Source organism: Wyeomyia smithii, chromosome 2, assembly GCF_029784165.1.
Source record: "Wyeomyia smithii strain HCP4-BCI-WySm-NY-G18 chromosome 2, ASM2978416v1, whole genome shotgun sequence".
Lineage (NCBI taxonomy): Eukaryota > Metazoa > Arthropoda > Insecta > Diptera > Culicidae > Wyeomyia > Wyeomyia smithii.
Genome location: NC_073695.1, coordinates 13,452,555 through 13,478,414, shown reverse-complemented (window position 1 = coordinate 13,478,414; position 25,860 = coordinate 13,452,555). Strand labels below are relative to the sequence as shown.

General features: G+C 38.3%; 1 protein-coding gene across 2 annotated transcripts in view; it reads left to right on the top strand.

The window, feature by feature from the left end:
* Positions 1-10,551: 10,551 nt before the first annotated feature.
* Positions 10,552-25,860, top strand: part of LOC129725702 (rap guanine nucleotide exchange factor 4) — a 523,900-nt gene continuing 508,591 nt past the window's right edge. For both annotated transcript variants that reach the window (XM_055681789.1, XM_055681788.1), the window contains exon 1: positions 10,552-11,356. The gene's annotated coding sequence lies outside the window, so the exon portion shown is untranslated. The remainder of the gene's footprint in view (positions 11,357-25,860) is intronic.

Below are 25,860 nucleotides of genomic sequence, written 5' to 3'. Positions count from 1 at the left end.
CATTGACTGAAGCACGGTGTGCTGCAGGACCTTGACTGACATTTCTTGCTTCTGAATCTCAACCAACGAGAGCTAAGCTCTCCTCCACGTTCATGTTTTTCAACTCCCCCTACCTTCATTCACCCCTTTCCAATCCACACTACACACCGCACGGTAACACAACACAGCCTCCCTTCCTGGTGCTAGAATTAGGTCACCTGTGCATTCGAAGGGAATCTTCCAGCTGTTGCCCGATGCAGTTGTCGGTGTTGCTGTGTATCGGCAGCTCTCTCACTCCAACCGCAAGAACACACGTCACTGGCAGAAAGTAAAATAAAAGGCAAGGTTGAAAGAAAACCAGAGAAAAAAAAATTGCGCTTCCCCGGCTGATTTTTGGCGCGAAGGCTATCATGTTATTAAAAGCATCGGAGCGAATCCATTTTTCCATCACCGGCTAGTCAGGACCGTCATCAGTCATCTTTCACCGTGAAACACATCCTAGCGAGTGCTCTTCTACTGTGGTCGCTTGTTTCACCGAGGGAAAAGCAGTCCCAAAGGTTTCCCACCCACCAGTGAAACCCCACCGCGCCGGACCCAACACCTGGAGGAAGGTGAGTGTTTTGCAAAGTAACATAGCCCTCGCCCGCTTCGCTAGCTTCAGTCATTTCACACAGTTTCCCTTGGCTCGGATGATGTTCTGCCGGGGGATCTTTTCTTTTATGCTCACTTTTCTACCACCCCTTCAACGACCCACCGGGAAAGCGCAATAGCATACCAGTGAGTTGTTCGGTTGCAAGCGGTAGCACAGCCACATCCACCCACCCTGGGCTACCGTACGGTCCAGACTCCTGTGGCTCCGAAGCTATAGAAGGAACGATTTGCCAAATAAACCTTTATGCTAGGGAGAACGACCAACAGTTGCACGAGTTGAGACAGTGAGAGAGTGGGAGAGAACATCCTGTTGCTTGCCGGATGTCAGCGTGGTGCGCTCCCGAATCGAAAGGTGAGCGAAGAGATGGAGAGCTTTTTCCAAGCTCGATGGAGTGATGTGAAACCAGTGGAGCCTTTGTTGTGCTGGCTTTTCGGTTGGTTTTTACTGTGGCGTCCTTTTTTTTTTTTTTGGCGAGCTGAGATTTGGAACTGCCTTATTGAACTGCAGCCTGGGGATCAAGTTGGATAGGATAAATAACATTTATTTACTTATGCAGGCATTAGACGGAGCAATCATTTACTATTTTTGGTACGAATTTCATTTGCACAAAATGATAACCATACCAAAACTAGCAAATTTTTGCTTCGTATGAGTATATACAAGTTTCGTAATTTTTGGATATACGTAAAAACGACTGTGAAACGACAATTCGCCTGAAAGAAAAACTGAACATCGCGAGCAATGAAAAGAACTTATTTTTCTATTTTTACTGGCTAAAGATTTAATTTCAGTAGGAGCTTGAAAGTTATAGAAATTCGAAGGCCCGAGGAATAGTTACAACTCTATGTTCCAGTTCGTGATATCTTGGTTTAGCGGAGCACTTCATACATGATGTTGATAAAACCATACTAGTTTCAGTCCTAGATTTAACTTGGGCTTCCAGTTGGCAGCGAGGATACAAAATTTGTGTCGAATGAACATTGTGTTAAAAAAATATAGAAATTTGATTGCTTAAACTCCAAAATCTAAAAATACTCTTATTGAATGGTATATGATGGATATTCTGGGGTTATGTTACAAATATTGACTTTTATCTAAATAGATAACTATTCGTTATTCTGAGCTTTAAGTTGGGATTATATTTTTTTACCTTTCCCGGTATTTAAAACTATTTATTTTGTCATTGTGGAAGCTATTCGAGATTATTTTTTCGTTTGGCTTTCACAAGATTTTTCAAACTAACCCAATTTTCAATCATCTTGGATTTTGGTTGCTATTCTGAGCATACGCTGTTAAAAAATGATCTCATTTTTCAATTTATAGTTTAGATGTATTCACATTGATATGTCGTTATTTATGTTCTATTTTTCTCTGAAGAAAGTTACTTAAATGAACACGGGACAGTTTATAACTATTGACGCATTTTCTGCTTCCCTCAAAAGCAACAAATATTACTTCTTCTCCTCGTACCTATTTTTTATCAACACATTATATACATCATCATTCTGAAATCAATTTAATACCATTCTCTTCTTAGCATATTTTCTAATCATCATATATAACGTTGTTCTGAGTCGTGAGTTCTGTTTCCAATGGCGGTGTCAAATTTGAAATCGGTGTTTGCGAACTTGCTCAAACACGCTTTTCTGATGTAATTCAAGATGGCGGCTAATTTTGTTTCTAATTCGAATGAAGCTTCTATCAATCTGCTTTAAGGGGTTATATACCTTTTTAGTTTCCAAAAAACCGGTTTTTTATTGCATTATCTTGAAGTACAACATCTTTAGAACATTTTTACACATTTTTCTGAAGATCTGAGCAATAGTGAGATAGTTAGAGCGATTTGCAGCGCACCTCGCCACGGCCACATAAGCTATTGTATAATTGTAATGTAATTTTCAGCGCTCAAAACATGTTTTATCAGGAAAAAAGCTTACGTTTGCACTAAAAAAAAAATACTTATAGAAACGATCGATCAGTACCCAGCACACTTCTTGACTAATGAAATAATATAAGTTCTTTGATTTCAGTTGATCTGCAGCGTCGCTATCGTAAAACCTCATGCTACACGCTTAAAAAAATTCCAAACTATGCACTTTTTTCTCGAGCAAAAAAGTATATAACCCCTAAAACGATGTGCTGATTAGAGTGGGTCTAATGTCAAATTCAAAAGAAACAGATCTATGAAATGATCAAAAATTGCTGGAAATACAAATTTTCTAAAAACTGTTTGACCCCTTGGTGCCCGAGGGGTCCATCAATATGATCCAACCAAAGTGGTTTTCTCATTTTTTCACCACTTTCAATGATTTAGACACAAAAATGACCTTTTTTAAAGACCTCGTGTTACCAGGGGGACGGTTCCAGTGAGAATTGCCACCTTTTCTAGCATTAAAAGTGTTTTTTTTTTGCAATTGCTGGCCTTGAAAGGAATTTCCTTCAAAAAATTCGGAGCTTTTATTGGCTTTTTCTCCTTTCAAAACGCTTCTTCATTCGTCGTGCTGAGATCAATTATCGATTTGTTTTTTGTCCATCTTGAGTTTAATTTGGAATCATTCACTTTTCTTTTCATCTTTCTGAGCTAAACTTATTTCCGGTTTTCGCATCTTATGGCAAGAGTTAATTGTTTTTTCGCCTCAATTTGTGTATTCTGTGCTTTTGTGCATTCCTAGCCTATGGAGAAAACTTTCGACGCTTTTGGGTAAACAAAAGATTTTTTTCTTTCTGAAATAAATTTAGTATACTTTTAGAACTTTCCTTAGTATTTAGGAGCATTTTTCACATAGGGATGCTCAATTTGTGACCATCTTTTCGATTGTTCGTCGTTAGCCGATTTGACCTATTGTAGTCGTGATAAGCGTTGCCATTTACAATTTAATTTGATCATTAATTTTTTCAAAAATACTTTAAGCTAAATTTGATCATTTTTTTGTTTTCCTTTTTCTAGCGTTCTCCAACTAATTGTGCTCAGACTTGACATCCATTTTAGAGTTGAAGGTGGGCTTAGAAAAAATCGTATAAAACAACTGCAATCAAAAATTCGAAAAGAAATAAACAAGAAATTTGAATAAAAAGGAAAAGGAATTTTCAGGGTCAGTGTCTTCATATTCTCTCCAATAGAACTAGGAAAAAATCCGAATACAGCGTTTTGTACAGCAACTCAAGAGCTTTAATTTCATGTATAAGCCAAAAACGCTTAGTGAGGTGAAACGACTATTTATTGACCAATTTTACATAAGAAAGGCTATATTTCAGGTTGCCAGCCCAGCAGTTTCTAATTAGTGGGAATTCGGGAACATTTTTTCCAGTGCGCGGTGGTTCAATTTGTTGTTATTTTTAGATGGGCACACTGATGATTTTCAAGTAGCCATTAATCAGTACGATGTATGTAATGTTCTGTTGAGCCAGAATAACATGAACTGGGGCATAGGGTTGTATTTCTCGGGCCCTGCGGGACTCTAAAAGTAGGTACCACGGAATTTAGCACACAAACTATTTGTTCAATGTCATGATACCCCAATCCACAAACGCAATGATTACTGCCCAATATTCCCAATAAGTGCCCAATAAGTGAGCCCAATATTCAGTAGAAATACGTCTATCCCGTAGTTGTTGGAACATTTTTTTTTTTTTATTCTCGGTTATTTTCCGTCGGTCTAGTTCCGCCACTGTTGTGGCCAATCACCGACGCCCAGGAAGGCGACTCCACACCCAGGACGCTAACTCACGACCCGTTTATTAACGGACCGGCGCCAACGGCTTTACTTCCTCATGCGATGGAAGGCGTGATCCCAGAGATTTTTCGCCTCAGAAAATCTCCCGGTGTCGGCTAGGATTGAATCTAGACCAGTTGGGTTGGTTGTGAGTGGATCACGCCACCTCACAACCATCGACACCTATGTCGGCGGTGGGATTCGAACCCAGGCGTCGAGCGTGGTTGGCGGAGACGTTACCAACCACACTAGGCCCCCGCTCTAGTTGTTGGACATAATCCGCTACATCACGCGAATGAAGTCTGGACCTACATCCGACCCCCAAAACAAAGGTTTGGTAGATACCTTGGGGATGATGCTGTGTAACAACCTTCCTAACTCTCTCTCATCCCACGAGGTCTACCAGTTGACAAGCGTTCTTCGATGTGAAAATTGCAAAAAACTCATTGAAGGCAATTGATCTATCGAAAATATCACCGTTTGTTGCGCCAACCTTAGCCAAGTGTCCGTTTTCTCATTGCTCGGAATGAAATAATGAAAAGGAACCCAAACTAAGGTAATCTGACAAAATTTTTCGGATAAATTGCGTTTTTCATCGATCGAGGAACCTCAATGGAACTGAGACTGTTCATAAGAATGAAATGATGATCCGTGGGCAGGTTAATACGGTAAAAAGAAAAGCAATTCCTATTCATAGAAGTACTCCTCCACAAGGGGTATCAAGACGAATTATGTTAAAATCATGCAAGTTAAGATTTATATTTGAAGTTAGCCAAGCTTCCCAGATGGAAAACAAATCGGATTTGTGTTTAATAATCAAAACTTTGAGTGAACCAATTTTGAGGATGATTCTTTCACTTTTAAGCAGAGATAGAATCCTTCGTTTCAACCAATAAATCAGACTTCGAAGAATACAATCGCTTTAAGGAGGACCATAAAGGGGTCTACTGCTTCAAAAACGCTTTATTGTAGGTATAAATGCTTTATTGTAGGATAAGGGGATAAGGACATCAGTTTTGCTGAATTTTCAAAAATCCAGTCCTCAATATCTGTGAACTTTAGCCGTTCAGATCTGGCTGTGTCTTGGATGAAAAAGAAGGAATAGTTGGGCTTTTTGATGTTACTGGAAGTGCTGGAAACACCTTGCAAGAATTCAGTTAAGCCAAATGCGGAGGCTTCGGGTTCCGAACAGCACTTCATTGCTTGAATATATCTGTCATTTCAGGTAAGGATCTCTTTTGTCCTTTCCAGGGAAATTCAGAGGAAGAGAGGTTTTTTCTCGTCCTAGACTTTCCAGGTTAGGCAAAAGAAGGTTCCCCAGCTGAATTGTCATCAGACGGCAGCAGTTCGTAAGGATTCTCGGCAACCAGTTTGGTGGCAGCGGTCTCATTAAGCATTTTGTTTTGGCGTTGTTTGTACGCGGGGCATCTGCACAGCGCATGGGGAGTCTGCCCACCACAGATGCACTTTTCAGCCTTCCTTATCGCAGCCGTCATCCGCATGTTGCCTTACGCATCTTAGGAGGCTGTATGTCCCAACTGTTTGCATTTGAGAAAATTTATCACCCGCGATACAAACAAGCGCACGGAGCAGACCCTTGTCGCTCTACCGTTTGCTTGCAATCAAGTAACATTACCTCTTGAAGGCTGGAATCCCTAAAATGGCCGGTTCTAGCCTTCAGCAGGTCCCCGACGGTCAAACTCGGGTCGGTGACAACGCCGTTGATCTCCACCACACGAGCTCGAACGTGTACAACGTGATATTTCCGCGTAAAAAAGCAGCTATCTCGTTATGTTGCTTGAGGCTTGATACTGAAACACGTAGTTTTGCGGTTGGACTTTGATGATCTCTGTCATGGGGGAAAAATATCTAGCCAGATCCCTCGAGATTCGCATTGGGTACAATGTTTTCGCTTTGGGCCGAAGAAATACAACCCATGGCCCCGGCGATTCTACCGGGTACAGCTTCACGCGGTTTATAAGGTCCTGAGGCGCTTCGCTAGCGATTTTTCGCGCTTTGTATCCGAGAGGACCAAGCTGGGGAACGAGCGACTTTTCACCCTCGCACTCGGTCTGGTAATCTACGTCGTCCATGCTGGATGTACAAACCAGGCGCGTAAAGTCCTCAGCATCTATATAATAAAAATCCAAGAAAAAAAAATACTCAGCTTCTGTAGCCGCTCTCCTCTACAACCGGCGCACGGTTGATGTCAATCCCAGTCGCAAAGACCAGTTCTGCACACAAAATGTCCGGCAGTAAAAGCTGTTTCGTTTTAAAATGTCAAACTCCAAAAGTTACGTAATTTGTAAATACGCCATATTGGTGTGATGCATAAGGGGTAGTAGGATTGTTAGCTGTTAAGAATTTTTCAGTTGCTGTAAGAAACTCGAACATAAAAATAATTAACACAGGTAAATTTATTTGTAACTATTGTCAATTTCTCCTGGTATGATTTAGTTGGAGCAATAATTTGCAGCATAAATATCAAGTCTAACCTGAGTTATTGTAGTTTCAGCGATTTTGACATCATTAAGAAAACAAATTCTGTTGGAAGCCTTTCACTCCAAATGACGTATCCACCGAATATATCAAACGAAAGCTCTCAAGTTGTTCTGCAAAATTCCACATTCCGGATTTGCACACAGTTCTGGTAAAAGTCAGGTGAAGACCGTGAAAATTAAAAAAAAAAAATCTAGATAAATAATATAATTTCACCTCGTTTGCACAGCTGTGTAACCATGCGTGTTAAAGCTTTAATAGAGTTAAGTGATTATCCAAGTTTTCAGCAAAATCTATCAAGTTTAGCCGGAGTTATTGCGGTTTTGGAAAATTTGACGGTTTGGGAAAAAAATCTTCATGAGGCGTTTTACCACAGAGAACAGACGTTCATCTTATTTTCGAGGATGTGTAAAAACATGCAACCGTCATTTAATCGTAAGTGGTACTTCTCCCACTTTGTGGCGCTCGCGTTACTGGCAAAGCAAGCACTGATATCGGTAAAACATTGATATTGCAACATTTATGCAGTGCAAATGGGGCACCACAAGACAGATGTCGTTAGTGTTTTAATGTGTTTTGATTCGAATTTTTACACATAATTTTAACTGTGTGTGTGCGTTTTATAAAATAATTCTCAAATGAAAGGTTGCTGCCTCATAAAACCCTATTGAATTGTGTTACATTCGGAGCAGTGTTGCGAAATTTCGATACAGAAAAATGAAAATGATACAACAGCAGTTTCACTCTCACTCTCTTCAAACTGATATTGAGTGTCACCCGTGTCAATTATCAGTCAATAATCATGTCAGTGATATGAATGATATATTTCAATTAATATCGAATTTTTTTGATCTGAGCCAATTCATTGCTTGAATTCGATGAAGCAGATAGACACCTTCATCCTACACCCCATAAACATCGCTACAGCAACATAGCGTGTGCGAAATCACAGAAATACTGCCAGTCAGCACTACCAGTGTCAACAGATTGGAGCTGAAAGCAATTTTCGCTTTCAGCTCGTTCGTGTTGATACTGATATTCGTAGCACTCAGTGGCAACTGAGAATCTATTACTGACAGTGAAAATTTGCAACCCTGAATCGGAGTTTTAGTTTATATGTTATTTATCAAAATGTGAAAATAATGAAAGTTCATTATCTCAGACACTACACAACCGGTTTCAATAAATTTGGTTTTAAATGAAAACCTAAAAAATCTTTAACTTTCGAATATCAAAAAGATTGAACGTGTGGTACAAAAGTTATGGAAAGAATTGTGTTCTGGAAACAATTTAATCTCACTCATGTTTCTCAGAGATGGCTGGACCGATTTTCATAAAATCGGTGTCATATGGAAGGTCTAGTTGCCTCATAAAACCCTATTGATTTTTTTTTTGCAATCGGACTTTTGCTTTACCTGTTATGTTTGAAAATGTGAAATTCAGCTAAGAAAAGAAACATATTCCGAAGACTACTGAAACTCGCCCACTTTGCTCAGAGATGACTTGACCGATTTTCATCAAATTAGTGTCGAGTAAATGATCTGGCTGCCTCATAACACCCTATTAAATTTTACTGTAAACGGACTGTAACTTCATCTGTAATGTATCAAAATGTAAAAATCACGAAACTTCGCTATCTCAGAAATTACTCAACCGATTCGAACAATATTGATATCAGATGAACGGGCTAGGGTTGACTAATGAATTATTATGATTGAGCACGTGGTTCAAAAGTTGTGAAAAGAAAATCATATTAGAATTAGCAAAAAAAATCCTTTCACAAATAATCGAATCTAAAATGATATTGTATCGAATGATATATAATCGAGTCTATATATAATCGAGTCCAACCGAAATATGAGTACAGTGACGTTTCGATTATGCAACGAACAAAAAAAATTCGCGTCATATATTTGAAACATATTTATTTCATGTTATTTGCATGTGTTAATGTATGCCCATATATGTTTGAATGTTAAATTTCAAATGTTCGGTATAGTTTCCCTGTTGACTACCGAAAACTTGTTATTTAGAGTGATAAATAAATCCAGCAAATGTTATCAAGGTGTAATGGTTCTTGATAATTGAAGTGTTCATGTAAATCTATTCAAACAAATAATAAATTTGATTGAGAAAGGCTGGGTCTCACCGCTAGGTGAATTAATTTGGGTTGTTTTTTTGGCATAAAATCTCTTACGAACTTTGTTATAAAGAAGAATGATGAGGTTTTTTTTTCAGGTGATCAGAAGTTTAGCCGTCATCTTGAGTTTGGTCACCATTTTGGATTTTATTAAAAACAATGCAGAATTACGGAGGGCAGAATCACAAAAGGCAAAATATTTCATAGAGTGGAAATATCATAACTGAAGGCCGCAAGCTGATGTACAGAGACCGGAACATGATGTTCGACGCCAGTTTAAGGTCCAAGATGGCGACTTCCGGCTTATGGGAAGCTGTATAAAATTGTGAAAAACATTTACAAACCCTTAATATTGGTATTTCAGGAGCCAATCGGTGTCCGACAACATTTTGAAATTCGAAATGCCGGTGCCAGCTTCGGAAAATATGCGAAAACCGATTATTTAGTCTGCAATATGAGTATTTTCGGAATCAGGATGTTTTCGTCGCAAGAAAATCGACCAAGTATTCCCCAGAAACGGGGAGACGTCTAGAGACCATAATGACTTCTGACACCGTTTGTAAATCCAAACTGTTTAAGAACACTGTTTAAGAAAACAGGTTGTTGTTCAGAGTGCATTGACAGTTTTCATATGTTCGAGAAGAAGAGGAAAAAAATTTAAAAATGAAAAATGAATTTTCTGTGTAATTATTTGCTGTAAGTGAAATTCATAAACATTCATTATTCTTAAAATTCTACGCAATATTATCACAACATAATCTGATAGCACAGTTTTGATAGATTTGTACAAACGAATGGTCCTCCCAGCTGGTCTCGCGGTACGATGGTGGCCTAACAAGCCAGTTGTCGTAGGTTCGAGTCTCGGCTCGGGAGAGACTGTTAGTGTTAGTAGGATCGTAGCGCTGGCCCCGCAATTGTCCTGTACACTTAACAGTTGGCTGCGAAGTCTGTATATAATAAACAGAAGGTCGAGTTCCGAATCGGAATGTAGCACCAAGGCTTTGCTTTGCTTAATGGTTTGTATAAATCATCAGTACAAATCTAAATTCGAATAGTAGATGTTTCTGAACTATTCTCACAGGAATTATGTGTACTGTTATACCTAGGTAAGAGCAAAACAGCATATTTATTGTAACTTATAAGTAAAATCTACCCGCACTTTTCTTACATTCCCATTCCCACTAGCCCGTTTTTATCCTTATCAGTAGAGACTCCACACAGCTGATGGCACGAGAGAAAGGCCCCGGATGAGCAATGCAAACGGTGTGCGAGTACGGCTCCCAGGACGGCCCGAGTTCGCTCCGGTTTCGCTCTCGTCTGCTCTCGCGCATCCCGCACATTTAGCTGCTTCCTGTTGAATGTCCCGGCCGACTTGGGCATAGAAGCATAGAACCGCGCTTTTGCCAGCAACCAAATCCGAAAACAGCAGCAACAAGCCCGCAATCGGTGCTGCTGCTCTCAATGACATCATCGTTCGTACCTTACGCCTAGACCGGTAAACGGTGTGGGCAAACCCGTTGCCGCAAGCTCGACTCTCGATCGGACCGCTGGCAGGAGTTTAGTTCAATTGGAACGCGAGTCCGGTGTAGACGTGCAAAAACCGAGACGACCTCCCCCGTAGAGGTCTGTCCTGTCCGCGTTACGGGTGCGTTACCAGGTGCGTTACCTTTTGTGTGTGCAGAGTTTATAGACCCAGGAAATCTTGTGCTTGTTCAGCAGCCTACAAGGTCTGGTTAGCGCGCCAAAGTGGACGCTGGACGAAGTTGGCTCCTTCGAAATTTTCTACTGGTGCTGGGGCGGAAGCGGGTATTTGTGGATGTGTGTTTTTTGTATGTGGATAAACCCCAGTGCGCTGTAAATGAAAAGTTTGGTCCGAAAGGAAGGGGGGCCTGTTCATATCGTGAATATTAAAGCGATAAATTAAGGATTCAGTAATTCTGCTGGGTTCATCTTTAATGATTCCTGAAGATTGTGTAGGTGAAACAGTGATAAATTTTTCAAAGTGAAATTCATGTTACAAGGTGGAACCGTTGTGCTTTATTTGGAAAACAGAAAACCATCTATATTCTGAGAGATTTCACGCACAGTGAAATCTCTTAAATTCTGCAGCACGCGCCACGAACGAATCGTCATGCATCCAGGCGTCCGTCGCCGCCGTCGTCGATGAGTAGGTGAACTTGTTTTCTGCTCGTGCCGCCTCCGGAATCCCGGAGCAAGTTTTGCGGATAGTACTGAAGCGGTGTAGATGATTAAAGACTTGCGGCTGACGGTTGTTTGTTCGACTAGCGTGTTTAGTCTCGAGAGTGGGTGCATCCCTCGACAAGACGCGATGCTGTGTACTGGAGGGGAATTTAGTTGCGTGTTTCAGTAAAGGTAAGGAACTGGCTGGAAAGTCAACACTCGTGATGCCATTTTTTCTACTTCTTTCTTGAACCTTCACGTTGTGTGTGTCGGCATGAGTCTTTTCGTGCCCAAGTGCTGTTCCGTCAGAGGGCTTGTCGCTGTCGTAGTGATGAGCCCCTTTTTCAGTTGGGTATCAGTGACCTTGGCAATGATCTTCTAGCTACTGAATACGAAAAAATGCGAAAAAATCTAGGAAAATTTGTCGAGCCAATGAACTGTATTTTCGATGGAATTTGTTTCTTTGTTTCCGAATAACGATTGGATTGGATTCTTCGATAAGTAGTGAAAGTGTTTCAAGGGAAATTTGCTACTTTCATCACAAATGATAGTAATCCAATCTTATTGAGCACATTCATTATCACTAATCTACTTATGAGTCCCTCTATACTGTGTAACCGGATGTTGCTCACTAGGATTATCAATAGCGTCGGACCGGGTAGAGTTCGTTCTGATTGAAATTAAATCCCCAACTTTGTTTTTATTTTTGGAACAAAATTTTTCAGCACGCGTAATAGAGCGTCAAGATTGAGTGATTGAAAAATGAATAGGTGGTGGCAGGTACAATTTCAAATAAGTAGTTTTTTGGCTTTATTAAGGCTTTTAGCCTCCTGGGTTAGTTCGTCTCGATTCCAACAAGTAGTTCATCTTGAGAACACAAAAAGAAATGTTCTTTAGCTCGAACCCTGTTGAATGATCTCGAATGTCAAGTTCAAAGCATGTTTGGTGATTGTGGTTGTGATGAAATTCTAGTGAAAACCAAGTTCGAGCCTGACAACGCTTCGAAATATACCCAACTCAGAACTGAATTTTATGAGAGTCTAACCAAGTGCCCTGGACCACACTGGCCACAACGAGTAGTAGTTTCCTTTTGACTTAACCCTCTAGTGCCCAGTGCCGCCTTTAGACACGCTTCAGTTGACCCTCTAAAAAGCTTCAATAAATACTTAGAAAATGTTAATAAAGATTCATAGTGATTTTACCAAGGTCAATTTGAAAAATAACTTGGGCACTAGAGGCCTAAACTAATTGTGCGATACCACCAATCACTTTGAAGTAAAAAACAAAACGTTGAACTCACCCAGGCATGATCAGAATTCACTCGCTCGAAATGCTCAGTTTCTGACATGAACCAAAACACATAATTGTTCCAACGACTCTTAAATCAAGTAGCAGGAACCAGATTGATCATATCCAAAATCGTTCGCATACCACATGGTACTTTAAATTTGCATTAGTAAGAAGTGTTAGACCTCATTACAGATAAAATGACGTTAGGTATTTTTTTATTAAATGTTTTTTTTTTGCATTAAACAGAAAATCAAATCATTAATCAAAGATTGCTTAATGTCCCTTTAAACTTGAAGTTTGAGACAAAATGCAGTCTCAAGCTTCTACAATATACATTACATCATTAAGTTAGAATGTATATTCATGTCAGTGATTGGAATAAATAAATCATTTGTACCAGGTTTTGCATAGATTAGTTACGAATTTATTTGAAATTAATATTCTAAACAGAGAAAGGCCATTTCAACGATGCTCACCAATATAAATTGGACTCGATATCCGGCGCGTCGATTTTTTTTTTCACTCTGGATGACTCATTTTTCCGGATAATCTAACCACAAACAAATTTGCATTTCAAATTTGCAATCGACGAACGTTAAATAATTATTTTTGCCGATATTTTATTTGTATGACGCAGTGATTATTTGTGTGATGAAAGGCGGTAAAGTTTTGCGAAGCAAAAAGAAAAATATATTAGGCATTGATTGGTTTCATATAACTCGAACATTTTGGGAGCTCCGTAGCCACAAGGTTACAGAGTCCGCCTTGGTAAGCGGGTGGTCGTGGGTTCGAATCTTAGTAGAATCAAGCCATTTGGTTGCCAAAGGACTTTAGCATGGGTTTATTCTCAGGCTTCCCACCAAGTACCTTTCCTTCAATCTGAATTCTACAGTACCTCTATTGACTCTCTTTCTAACAAAATTAAGGCCCTGTTATAATAAAACTGGTGTGAGCAACGTATGAAAGTTCTCTCCAGGGAATTGTAATTAGGCGATATTGTTAGGAGGGACAGAGGCTCGGTATAGTAGAGTAGTGCGCTTGAAACGGAAAAGTAAAACTTACACACAAGCACGGATATGAATGATAAGCGTATCACTTACTTCAATAGTGATACTGCCAATTATATGAAGTGCGGAGTACAGAAAACACCTGGGCAATATCACAATAGATCTAAGCTCTGGTCGCAGTGATGAGTCCACACAGGAAAAAAAAAACTCGAACATGTTCCAAACATTCCGGAAGGGACAGAAATGATAACAAACATGCCGAAGAAAGAGAACGGTAAAATTTCCAAATAAAAATAACGAACAAACAGGTTAAAAACTGGTCGACAAAAGCAAAAAAAAAGATGCCCTAGAATGATTATAACTTTTTGACCATTGCTCCGAAATTTGGTGCCCCTAGCTAGTCTATAAATACGTCAATTTACTTCAAAGTATCGCATAGTCATTGCTCACCCGGTTAGTCGCTTCAACGCTATGTTTATGAGGAAACTCATTAGAGTCTCTGATTTGTTTATATTTTTATTTTATTTTATTTTTTTTTTTGCTTGACAAGCAGGTTTACAATTTTCCTATAGTTATTATCACTTGCGAAAGTAATTACAATTTATTATTGAAACAAAATTTCAAATATATGTAATAGTGTTGATATGTCAACGTTTGTGGCAGAGCACACAAAATAAATTCTGAATAAATATTAATAAATAATTTATTTATCACAAAACATCCTGCCCTTATTATCAAAATATAAAAAAACATTTGAGTCTTTGAAAAAATATTGGTGGCCGGAGTTTTTGGTGTCACTAGCCATTACCAAAACGCGTCAGAGTGTCGGAAAAAAATTGTTTGCCAAGTTCGTCGCTTTAACATTATGTTTACGAGAAAACTCATTTAAGTCTCTGAAAAAACAGTAATGGCTAGGGACACCAAAGTTCACAGCAATGGTTGGATAGCTATAATCTCTCATTTTTTCCGGTTTGAGCTTTGGGAGTGAACTTGTGTTGACCCGTGTAATCGAGTCTCCGGGTAATCGAATCCGACCTATACCGTGTTTAAAATCTGGAATCCGTCTTCAAACTTTCTATAATGTCGAATTCGTTTTCGCCGCCGTGCTACACGGTCCCGAACTACACTTTGCAGCTTGAAAAAAAAAACACACACTCGCATTGGTATGCGTAATCATAGGGGTAGCTGTCAATTCGTTTTGTTTTGGTCATTATCGTCATCGTCTTTTGTCTCGTTTCATTTCATATTTCCATCTCGCAAATGTGCTGGAATAAAATTTACCTGACACTTCACCACGCAAAACGAGAACCAGAACAGAACAATTTTGACACATTAGTGGGAGTTTGTTGGTGTCTTTCAAACTACACTCTGTTTCTTTTGGGTATAGTCCGAGACAGAAAAAGTGTAATCCGGAAAGTTGAAAAAAAAAATATTTTTTAGTAATTTATCCCTGTTGAGAACGACTCCACCGATGTGGTAGTTAAACATTATAGGCTGCGTGTTCCGATTGTAACTGTTAAGCCGTGCCAAACGGCTTAACAGTTACAATACAAATAAAATAAAATAAACAGCATGCAATACCTCATGTGAGGTTTTCGTTGCAACCGATGTCACAAACTGGAGAATTCTCCTTTCAAGCTATTTCTCGTTCTTCCTCGCTGTGTTTGTTACTCGCAATCGCTCCCGAGATCATCTCGTTCACTCGCGTGTACTCCCCTACACGCGAGCACAACCAGCCGAAGACAATCGTTTCCAGATGCATTGCGATGATTGCGGAGGGACAAAAAATTTCAGATTATAAAAAATAGGGTAACAGGCTACTTCGGTAGTGATTTGATTCGGCTGGTTTTGCATAAGATTGCTGTGAAAAACCTACCAAAGCAGTCCGATACCCTACATGTTCCAGTATGCGATACGTTACAGATTCTTCCCTCACGCTCAACTGCTGGTGCACGAAGCAAAACCGGGCAGATGAAAAAAGCATTTTCGTTTTCAAGAACAGTTTTTCAAGCGCTCCTCCTCGTCGAGCAATTTTGGTCGAGTACTCATACCCACAGTCGCTGAGTAGTAAGACAAAAAAGTTTTTGCGCGCGGGTGCAGCAAAATTTGGCTTCTGTATAATGCTGGTGGGGGCGCAAAGCCGTCGACGTTGCCGACAGGGGTTGCGAGGATTCCGGTTGACTCCCGGGTGTTCAAAGCAGAAAATAAAACTTTTGCCTAAAGGTTTCTACAGGCAACCGACAGCGAATATAATTTTGCGCTTTTTTATAACGCACCGATCGTTTTACCTCTTTCCAATTTGATAACACTTTATAGCTTTTTTCGTAGCCTCACGTGGCTATCAACTTGATAAAAATGTCCATGTCTATCTAACTTACTTTTCTCTCTCTTGTATTATTTTAATTATTTTCTTCTGTTCCGTTTAAACTTATAATTTTATATTTTTCCTTTATTTGGTCACGTTGCGTCACTTCACAATCTTCTAACTTAAATTCACTTTCGCGGCTGTCTTTTGGAAAGGTTCCCAAGTAAGATAACGATTATCTCCTATTTGGCTTGCGTGGCACGAAGAAACGTTTACGTGTCGTGCCTTGTTTGGGGAACATACTTAAATGACGTAGCATTTTTTTCATGATTTTCGAACCCCCCTCCTCCCTCGTAGCATTTGGTCACAAAACCTTCACCCTCCCCTGAGAAAAAACGTAGCATTCCTAACCCTTACCCCCACCTCCGGGGTCTGGGAAAAACATACTAAAAAACCAGCGATATTAAATAGCAGAACTTTTCAAAGATTTCCGAAAGCCACAGGAAGGCGACTCCACTCTGGACCCTAGATTACGACCACTTGATTAACGGATCGGCGCCAACGGCTTTACTTCCTCATGCGATGGAAGGCGTGATTCCAGAGATTTTTCGCCTCAGAAAATCTCTCACTGTCGGCTAGGAACGAATATAGACCAGTTGGGTTGGTTATGAGTGGATCACGCCACACCACAGCCATCGACACCTATGTCGACGTTGGGATTCGAACCCAGGCGTCGAGCGTGGTTGGTGGAGACGTTACCAACCACGCCAGGGCCCCGCCTAGATCGTTTGACTTATGAGAAGAGTTCTGTCGATTGCTTATTTAAAGTCTTTGAGAAATAGTCTGGTCTCGAACCCCGTCTACGGGAGCTTTAATTGGGAATGGTATAATTTTTGTTCGATTCGAATTACAATATTTTGAAGTCATTGCGCAATCATCGCTCACGGCTTACACGAATCACCGTCATAACAGAACTTCTAGGAATACTGACAGTTAGTTTGTCATGATGGCACCATTCTACAAACACATCCAGTGTATATAAGATTACTTCCATTACCAAGCAAAATACCGACATTATTTTTTATTGTGAACAGCAACGACCCCGAGCTGCTTCCTTGAGAAACCCCGCTTTAGTTAACAAATGGGGTTGAGATACACACTTCCAATTTCACACGATGTGACCGGTCACATAGGTATGTACTAAGCCATGCAACTAAGCTGTCGGAGGAACCAAGCAGGTTTATTTTGCGCAATAATATACGATGATTGATTCTGTCGAATGTGGTTATCAGATCCGTATGAACCACACCGAATTGGGATCTCGCTTCCAGTTGTGTTAATCAAGTATAAACACGATAAAAATATTTTCATATTCGGAAGGCTCTTCCGTAAGTATTAAGTGCGTAACTAGTCTATTTATATAAAAGACAAGTTTTGTATGAGGGGCAACTCTCGAATGCCTGAACCGATTTCAACCAAACTTGGCATACTTATTCTTTGTACAAAGGGAGTGGTCATAGAAATATTTAAAAGAGGGAGGGGCAACCCCCAATGAAGGAGGGGGTCCTAATTGATAAGAAAATCAAGTTTTTTTCATGCATTATGAAAACTTTTTTAATGAATACGATAATTTTCTGACCTTTGGTCATGAATTTCCAGGAACTGGAATATATGTCGAAAACGGAGAGGGGCAACTATCAAAGAGAGTGGGTTTATTTGATAGCAAAATCAAGTTTTTTATGCATTATGAGAACTTTTTGAATGAATACGATAATTTCCTGGCCTTGGGTCATGTCCGGAGGCCGGAAATTGATTTCCAGGATAATGTAATATATGTCGAAAACGGGGAGGAGTAACTATTAATGAGGTAGGGAATTTAATTAATAAGAAAGTCAGGTCTTATAGTGCATTATGGGAACTTTTTGAATAAGTACGATAGCAGAAGTTGATGCCTAGTGACCGGAATATGATGTCCGATGTTTTTCTAAAACAAAGATGGTGACTTTCGGTTTCTGGGAAGCTGTACAACCAGGATGACCCTTAGAAACGAGAAATGAAAGTCGAACGACATTTTTTAAATTCAAGATGGCGACTTCCGGTTTCAGCATTTTGCGAAAAATGAATATATGGTCTTTGCGAAATCGGTGATTTTATCTCACCAATGTACATAGACCACTCTGACTTCATATATATACATATATATATATATATATATATATATATATATATATATATATATATATATATATATATATATATATATATATATATATATATATATATATATATATATATATATATATATATATATATATATATATATATATATATATATATATATATATATATATATATTCACTGCAATCCTCGAATCGTTTCGGAACAAAGTGGTCTATGTACACAAACCTGGTAAATGACAATGAAAATGACGGTAACTCGTATAAAATGCACAATGGTCCAAATTTTTTAAATTTGAGTCAATTCAATTCAAAAACAAGCCGAAAATTTCAATTATTTTATACATTATGCATATAAAAGCATATTTTATTTATTTTTTGGTATTTATTCTTATAAATAGACGTAATTACCTTTAATTTGACCCAAAAAGATCGAAAATCGAACAACTGGTTCAAAAGTTATGATATTTTTTTAAATTAAATACATCGAACACAGTCGTTTTTTATGGTCACCCTATTTCTAAGTTGGTCACGCAAAGTGCTTCAATTGTGCTCAAAATCGCAGGGATGCATCTATGTTAAAAATAATCAAACCCGTATTGTTTCGTTGGGTTGTTAAGGGGACCAGCTCCGAAATAGAGTGACCATAGAAACGGCTATATTCGATGCATTTTATTTTAAAAAAAATCATAACTTTTGAACCAATTGATCGATTTTCGATCTTTTCGGGTCAAATTAAAGGTAATTACGTCTAGTTATAAGAAAAAATACCAAAAAATAACGCTGGGTGCTTTTATATGCATAATGTATAAAATTATTGAAATTTTCATCTTGTTTTTAAATTGAATTTACTCAAATTCAAAAAATAACATATTTCTAAAAGTTCCTCCATTTATAGAGTCAAATATGCCCTTCAAAATAAGACCAAGAGATATTTTTTATGTTTTCCCCAAAATGAATGACATACAAATGAAAAACGCATATTTTTTGATGAAAAATATTAATAACTTCGAGTCAAATTGAGATTTTTAAGATATCAGCGTTGCAAATTGTTTCTCTTGAAAAGCTCTAAAAGTCGTTCAAAGACAGTTTGAGATGAAACTTGAAATAAAAAAGTAAGAGTGTAAAATATGTTTTTTCAATATACATTGGTTGTTTTCAAAGATAGAGAAAAACTTTTTTTACAAAGTTAGTTAAAATTAATGGAGCTATAACATTGTAGAACAAATTTTTCTTCTATCTACAACGATAAAAAAGTTAGATACTTGATTGCATCGAAAATGTTGGTCACCCTAACTTTGATAATTTTTCAATGAGCGCTTTATCATATGTAACAACTGTGTAGAAGAAAGTTTTTCTCTAAAATGTTGCTATAGAGCATTAGACCCAAATTTCCCCCTAAGTTCGGTTTCTGGACCATTGTGAAATGGCTAGTGTCACATGTTATATGATACAAATAGCATGTCATATGTAAGATGTCACGTGTAACATTACATGTAACACAACATGTTACATATTACATAATATTTTAAATGTTACATTTTTCGTGTTACAATACGTGTAACATGTTACATATTACGTGTGATATGTACAGAACAAGTGACATGTTACTTATCACATGTGATATGCTACATGTTACGTGTTTCATGTTAGTATTGCACCGATTTATGTACATAGACCACTCTGTTCCGAAACAGAATGGCCATTCTGTGTCGGACGAAATTTCAACACGATATACATATATCAGCTTTAAAGTTCGATTTTCCCAAATTTTTATAATCTCCTAACTTCAGCTTTTTGAGTAGATGCGTTTCATGCAAAAAACTCATTTTTGAAAAAATGGTCTTTAGACCACTCTGCTCCACAACGGCTCAATTATCGGGGCATAACTCTTCTCAATACCGTGTACAAAATTCTCTCCCGCATCCTGTTCCACAGACTGAGGCCGTTGCAGGAGACCTTTGTTGGCGAGTACCAATGCGGTTGTCGAGGGGGACGCCCCACGATGGACCAAATGTTTACCTTGCGACAAATTTCGAGAATTCAACTTGCAGACGCACCAACTGTTCATAGACTTCAGGGCAGCGTACGATTCAGTTAAGAAAAATGAGTTATGGCTGATTATGGTCGAACATGGCTTCCCAACATAGCTGATTAGACTGATACGTGCCATCGTTGAAGGTTCTACATCAAGCGTCAGGATAGCCGGTGAGATATCGGACTCTTTCTTGACGTTAGATGATTTGAAGCAGGGTGACGGGCTGTCAAACTTATTGTTCAACATCGCATTGGAATGTGCTATACGGAGGGCTGGTGTGCAGAGAAGTGGCATCATCATTACGAAGTCGCACATGCTTCTACACGGTGCTCCCACAGACCGTTGTTATAAAAAAAATGCACCAAAGAATCTGAGTACGCCATTCGATTCGTTATGACGTCCAGAATCTCTGGTCAAAATTTCAAAATCATCGTACGGTACATTTTTGAGTAATGCCCTTTTGAAGGTCGTAAAGTACAAAAAAGTGATATTAACACGACGAAATACTCAATGTAAAGCACATTTTTCAGCCATAATTTTATGAAACAACTTCCAAAATAGTTTCTACACACTCCATGTATTATATTTCAAGAAATTTACAATTGGCGGAAAGATTTATTTGAAAATCCCACAGTGCGCAGTGGTCTAAATTCGAAAAATCGTGATCGTTCTAGATTTGACAATGAAAAAATGATTTTATGTACTCAATGTCTTCAGCAAAATTTTTTTCATGGAACAAGGCCTTACTTTTTGCGTTTTTGGTTTTTCGATCATTCCACCTAACAGTTAGATAAAAAAAATACCTGTTCTAATTTTCAATATACCGGATTGCTTCCTTCAGCCAAGTTGTGGAAAATTTTAAAAGAAAAACAATTGCTGAAAACTGCGGTGTCCTATCTGTACATTGAACACGACAAAACAGAGTTTTTTGTGAAACACCCCTCCTTTAAATCAGTTTTTTCTCTATATTTTTTCTGTAATTGTCAAAACAATAAATTTTACAAAGTCTTGAGGAAAACTTAGTTGAATGCATAAATTCTTAGAACATTTTGCATTGTTTTGACCACTACAGACGAAATTATAGACAAAATAGCGCTTGGCATTTCATTTCTCGCAATTTCAACTTGTTCTATGTTATCACTTATATGTACACATTCAATCATTTCCAAATTTTATCGGCGAAATAAAAAAAAAACTAAAATATCAATGTTCGGGAGTTGGTCACGAATAGTATATTTTGTTTTAGAACTTCGTCACGAAAAATATTCATTAATGTGTCGATAAAAATATGTCACGTGGTGACAATTTAAAACAAAAACAGAAACGTTTCTGGGTTTTCCTATAAATATCACCAAGTTAAAAATATGTAAATGTAGACAATTTCTTACAAACCACTTTGTGACAATTACCAAAAGTTTGTATAAGGCTCTAAGCCCCGCCTTTTCGACGCTTTTTTAGCATTCCTGACCATTTACAGAACATATTCTCATACGAATATAAAACTTCTCTTAAAGGTCACCAACATGTCATTTGTGCGGACTGGGCGGGTAATCGAATCCGACCTATACCGTGTTTTAAATCTGGAACCTTTTTCAAACTTTCTATAATGTCGAATCCGTTTTCGCGGCCGAGCTACACGGTCCCGGACTACACTTTGTAACCTGAGAAAAAAAGAAACACTTTCAGAGTAGGTGCATTGGTACCATGTAACGGGGTGAAATCGTTCAATTTTTATAACGATTTCCAATCAACTAGCTTTATGTACATTTTTCCCTAGGTAGTATTATTTTGAAACAAGTACTGGTATGTGCTCCAGTAAACCTCTAAGGCTATTGCTGAAATGTCTATCGTCTACTTCATGAAATAAATTCGATAATTCTATAAGCTACTATGAGGTAAATTGGGGTGAAATTGATCACCATTGAAATCCATACATTCTTTTAGCAATGCGCTTTTTTTCGATATGCTAAAGATAAATGATGATTTCTGTACTAAAAATATCATTTACAGCTAGTTTGGAAACAAAAGTAATGATATTTCAGGTTAAAATTTGTTTATTTTGGTACACGAGCTGCTTGTTGCTAAATTTGCTCTTATTTGATCGTCGTTAGACCGATTTCAATTTGGTTTGTTGCAAAAGCTCAAAAACTAGCTCTGGAATTAAAATCTTTGTGGTTTCCTGCGAATTCATCAGTATCTTTAATTGTATGGAATGATCATTGTTGAAAATTACATTTTTTGACCTTTTAATTAAACTTTACTCACTTCTCCAAATTTAGTTTAATTAACCCTCAACTGAAATTACTTTAAGTAAATTCAATACTTTTTTTGTTATTTGGAAACTTGTTTGATCAAATTTGATTGAGTTTTGACTGAGTTAGAAGAATTTTTCGAAAATATGAAAAATTGCACAGGGCATGCAAGGGTTAACTTTGATAGGTATGTGAATCATGCAAAAGTTGCGTTTAAGGACACGTTAACATTGCCTAGTGTTGTAAGAGCAATATAGTGGAGCTGCGTAGCCGCAAGGTTACAGAGTCCGCTTTGTCAAGCGGATGGTCGTGTGCTCGAATCTTAGTAGAACCAGGCCATCCGATTTCAAAAAGGACTTAAGCATGGGTTTATTCTCAGGCTCCCCACCAGTTTCCCCTTTTTTCCGCTGAAATCTACAAATACCTTTGCGTGCCTTCCTCTTAACAAAAAAAAATAGTCCCTCTTATCAATAAAACTGGCCAGAAGGACGTACGACGAAACTTCTCCAGGGAATTATAATTGGTGATATCGTCGTGGCCGACTTCGAGTAACCGCTTCGAATTTTCAAAAGCACAAGACTGGGAAATACTCATTGCGTTCCCTATGAAAATTCTATTTTATGTTTGCTTCACCACGGCAAACATAAAATAGCATTTTCACAGGGAACGCATTAGCTATTTCCGAGTCTTGTGCTTTCGTAAATTCGAAGTGGTGACTCGAAGTCGGCCATTTTCGGATTCAATGAGATTTCACCTTAAGAACCAACTTCGATTCAACTGATACCAGCGAAACAAAAAAACCGTCGTGAATCTCCTTCACGTTAAAAATGATTTGGAAGACGATCAATAAACAATATCAGTTGTAAATTTTACACCTACTTGAACAGCGTCGTACATCGAGTTACAGTTCAAAAGAGCGGACATTAACTGCAGCATGGATTGTTGTAGGTAGTCAATCTTCTCGGGAGTTGGACTACCCAAATCAGCACTGGCTGACTTTTCAGCACCAAACACGAAAGGTTTGTGCTGTTTGAATTCGAAATATTACCTGAAAGGACACTAGCATATGAAATGCATGGTGGTGTTTGAGCAGGATTATTTGTTTTCAATTTGTTGTTTTCTGAATTTGAAATATTACCTACAGACACACTAGCTACAGGAAAGGCTGGTGTTGCCTTAACAGTATTGAAAGTTTTTTGATTACCTACTTGAATATTATTGACAGCAGGTTGTTTTGAATACCTACACTGTCTGAAAGAAAATTTTTTTGACTTAACAGGACAATCAAATTATTTTAATTTGTGTTTACCCCCACAATTTACACATTTGAAATTATCAGTGGTCTCTTTCACAGGACAGATGTCCTTTGTGTGAGATGAGTCACCACAAATCATACATTTTGTTGTCATATGGCAGTTGCGAGTTCCATGGCTTGACAATTCCGGCATTGCGTGAGGTTATGGATGCCTCCATGTGTCTTGAACTTTTCCCACTTTATACGCACATTGAATAAAATACGTGCTTTTTCTAAATATTTTAAATTACCTACTTTGGTACGATCAAAATGTACCAAGTTATTTTCCAGTATTATTAATTTTTGCATTTGATTTACGTTTCATCAAAATTACTTGATTGGGGGAAAAACCAAGTAATTCTGTCAAACAATCTTAATTTCATCAATAGTTTGGTCATTTGAAAGGCCTTTCAAAACAGCCTTAAACGGTCTCTCGTTTTTGGCATCATAGGTATAAAACTTGTACATCTTTTCAGTCAAATACTGTAATAGATGTTTATGGCCTTCAAAAGACTCGGCCAAATTACAAATTTTGCCTCGGCGGCCAAAAATTTTTAGTTATTACCACAATAGGTGGAACCTTAGCTTTCTTCATACCGGTATTCCGCTCAGAATGAGAAGCTTCAAATTCTTGATCCCCTATAGTGGAAAGAATTTCATACCTATTGCTTTCTGAATCACTTGGAGGAGAAGCCTCACGTTTCCTCGTAGCCGCATCAAAGCGAGCTTTTTTGGTTTGTCCTGGCATTTCAGGACAAAATACACTTCACTTTCACTTTACACAAATTTTGTCAACACAAATTTACACCTTAATCACTCGTTAAACGTTCAAAACAATATCAATACTTTGCAATTCAACAGATACTCTTTAAAGAAGATTACCCGTTGAAAGCGGAAAATTTCTAATATCTCTCGGTAGTCAAAGAGCTGTTGGTAAAATGCGACCGTTCTGCAAGGCAGTTCAAGTCGTACTGAATATATAAAAAGTTGCTTGTCATGATTAGGGCTGATAATTTTTAAATTTTGATTATGCGAAAACTTAATTTGTATGCAGATAATGAAAGTTTTTCGGATGTTGTGCTCTTGACTGAAGGACTTTACAAATTTAAAAATTTAAATTAATTCAAGAGAAAATATTAACTCTTCAATTAGGTTTTCATTTCATCCTGAAAAGGACAATTTGTTGTTCAATTTAATATCGGATAAGATGCCGATCACATCTCTGCGTTATCACTGACAGTGCGAATAAAGTATTCCTTGTGATAAAATAAACAGTGAAAAGCTGGTTTTACACTCAAAACTAGACGACTCATGTATTTTGAATGCTAGCTTTCCAGAACGTTGGTGTGTTGTCAAAATAAAGCAACATTTCATTGGATGCATTGACTAGTGCCCGCTATCGCACAGAGACTGCATTTCACTAAAGTGCTTCACTGCACCAGCTGGCCCAGCTGCTATCGTTGCTGATACCCGCTGCGCTATCCGTGCCACAGTTGTGGCCGCTATGAGCCTCCATTGGTTTTCGCTGCTCCTGCATCAGGTGGCCCTGTTACTATCGATGCTGAGATCCGCTGCAACTGCTGCGCTATCCGTTGCCATGCCACAGCAGTTGCCGCTATCCGTTGCCACTGGTATCCACTGCACTGCTACTGCTACTGCTAAGGAAGGACTGCCGGTGTCGCTGTCTAGAACTATTATGAGCGGCTTCGGCTAAAACAGGCTCTTATATAGGCCAAATAACATATTACAAATTGTAAGGTCTATGATTCTGTCGACCGTGCTTGAGAAGCAATCATATAACGTCCAATCAAAGGTGACTATTTTCAATAGTACAAGAGTATGAATAATAAAATTACAATTATCTTCATTTGGGAAGCATCTTAGAAGATTTTCTAATCTATTGCTGCAAGAACTAAGGGTTATATCAACTAACCGATTTATTAGCATTTGAAATTGGACATATTTCTCCCTTTGTCCGCTTTTAGATTTTCATTTTACTTCCCTATGAAGCTGAGTATGTAGCCTAACTTCCTGAGAGACGTAGTTCTAAGTCAAAATAAATAAAAATAGCTTATAACCGTTGCAAAAATGTAAAATTCTTGTTGAGTAATTTCTGGTTTTTATGGTAATCATATTCATGAGATAAACTCTCAATCACCATCAGTAGCAGCATTGCAGTTTTGATTGCACGCGACTAAAAGGCGTGCCCGCTGCAATGATAGGCGACGAGAAACTAGCCGCGCTCTGCTCCACATATCGTCGGTTTCGTGCAACACTGGCACAATTCAAAAATCTTAGTTTCGAGAAAAATGCGTTTTAAAAATTAACGCCGA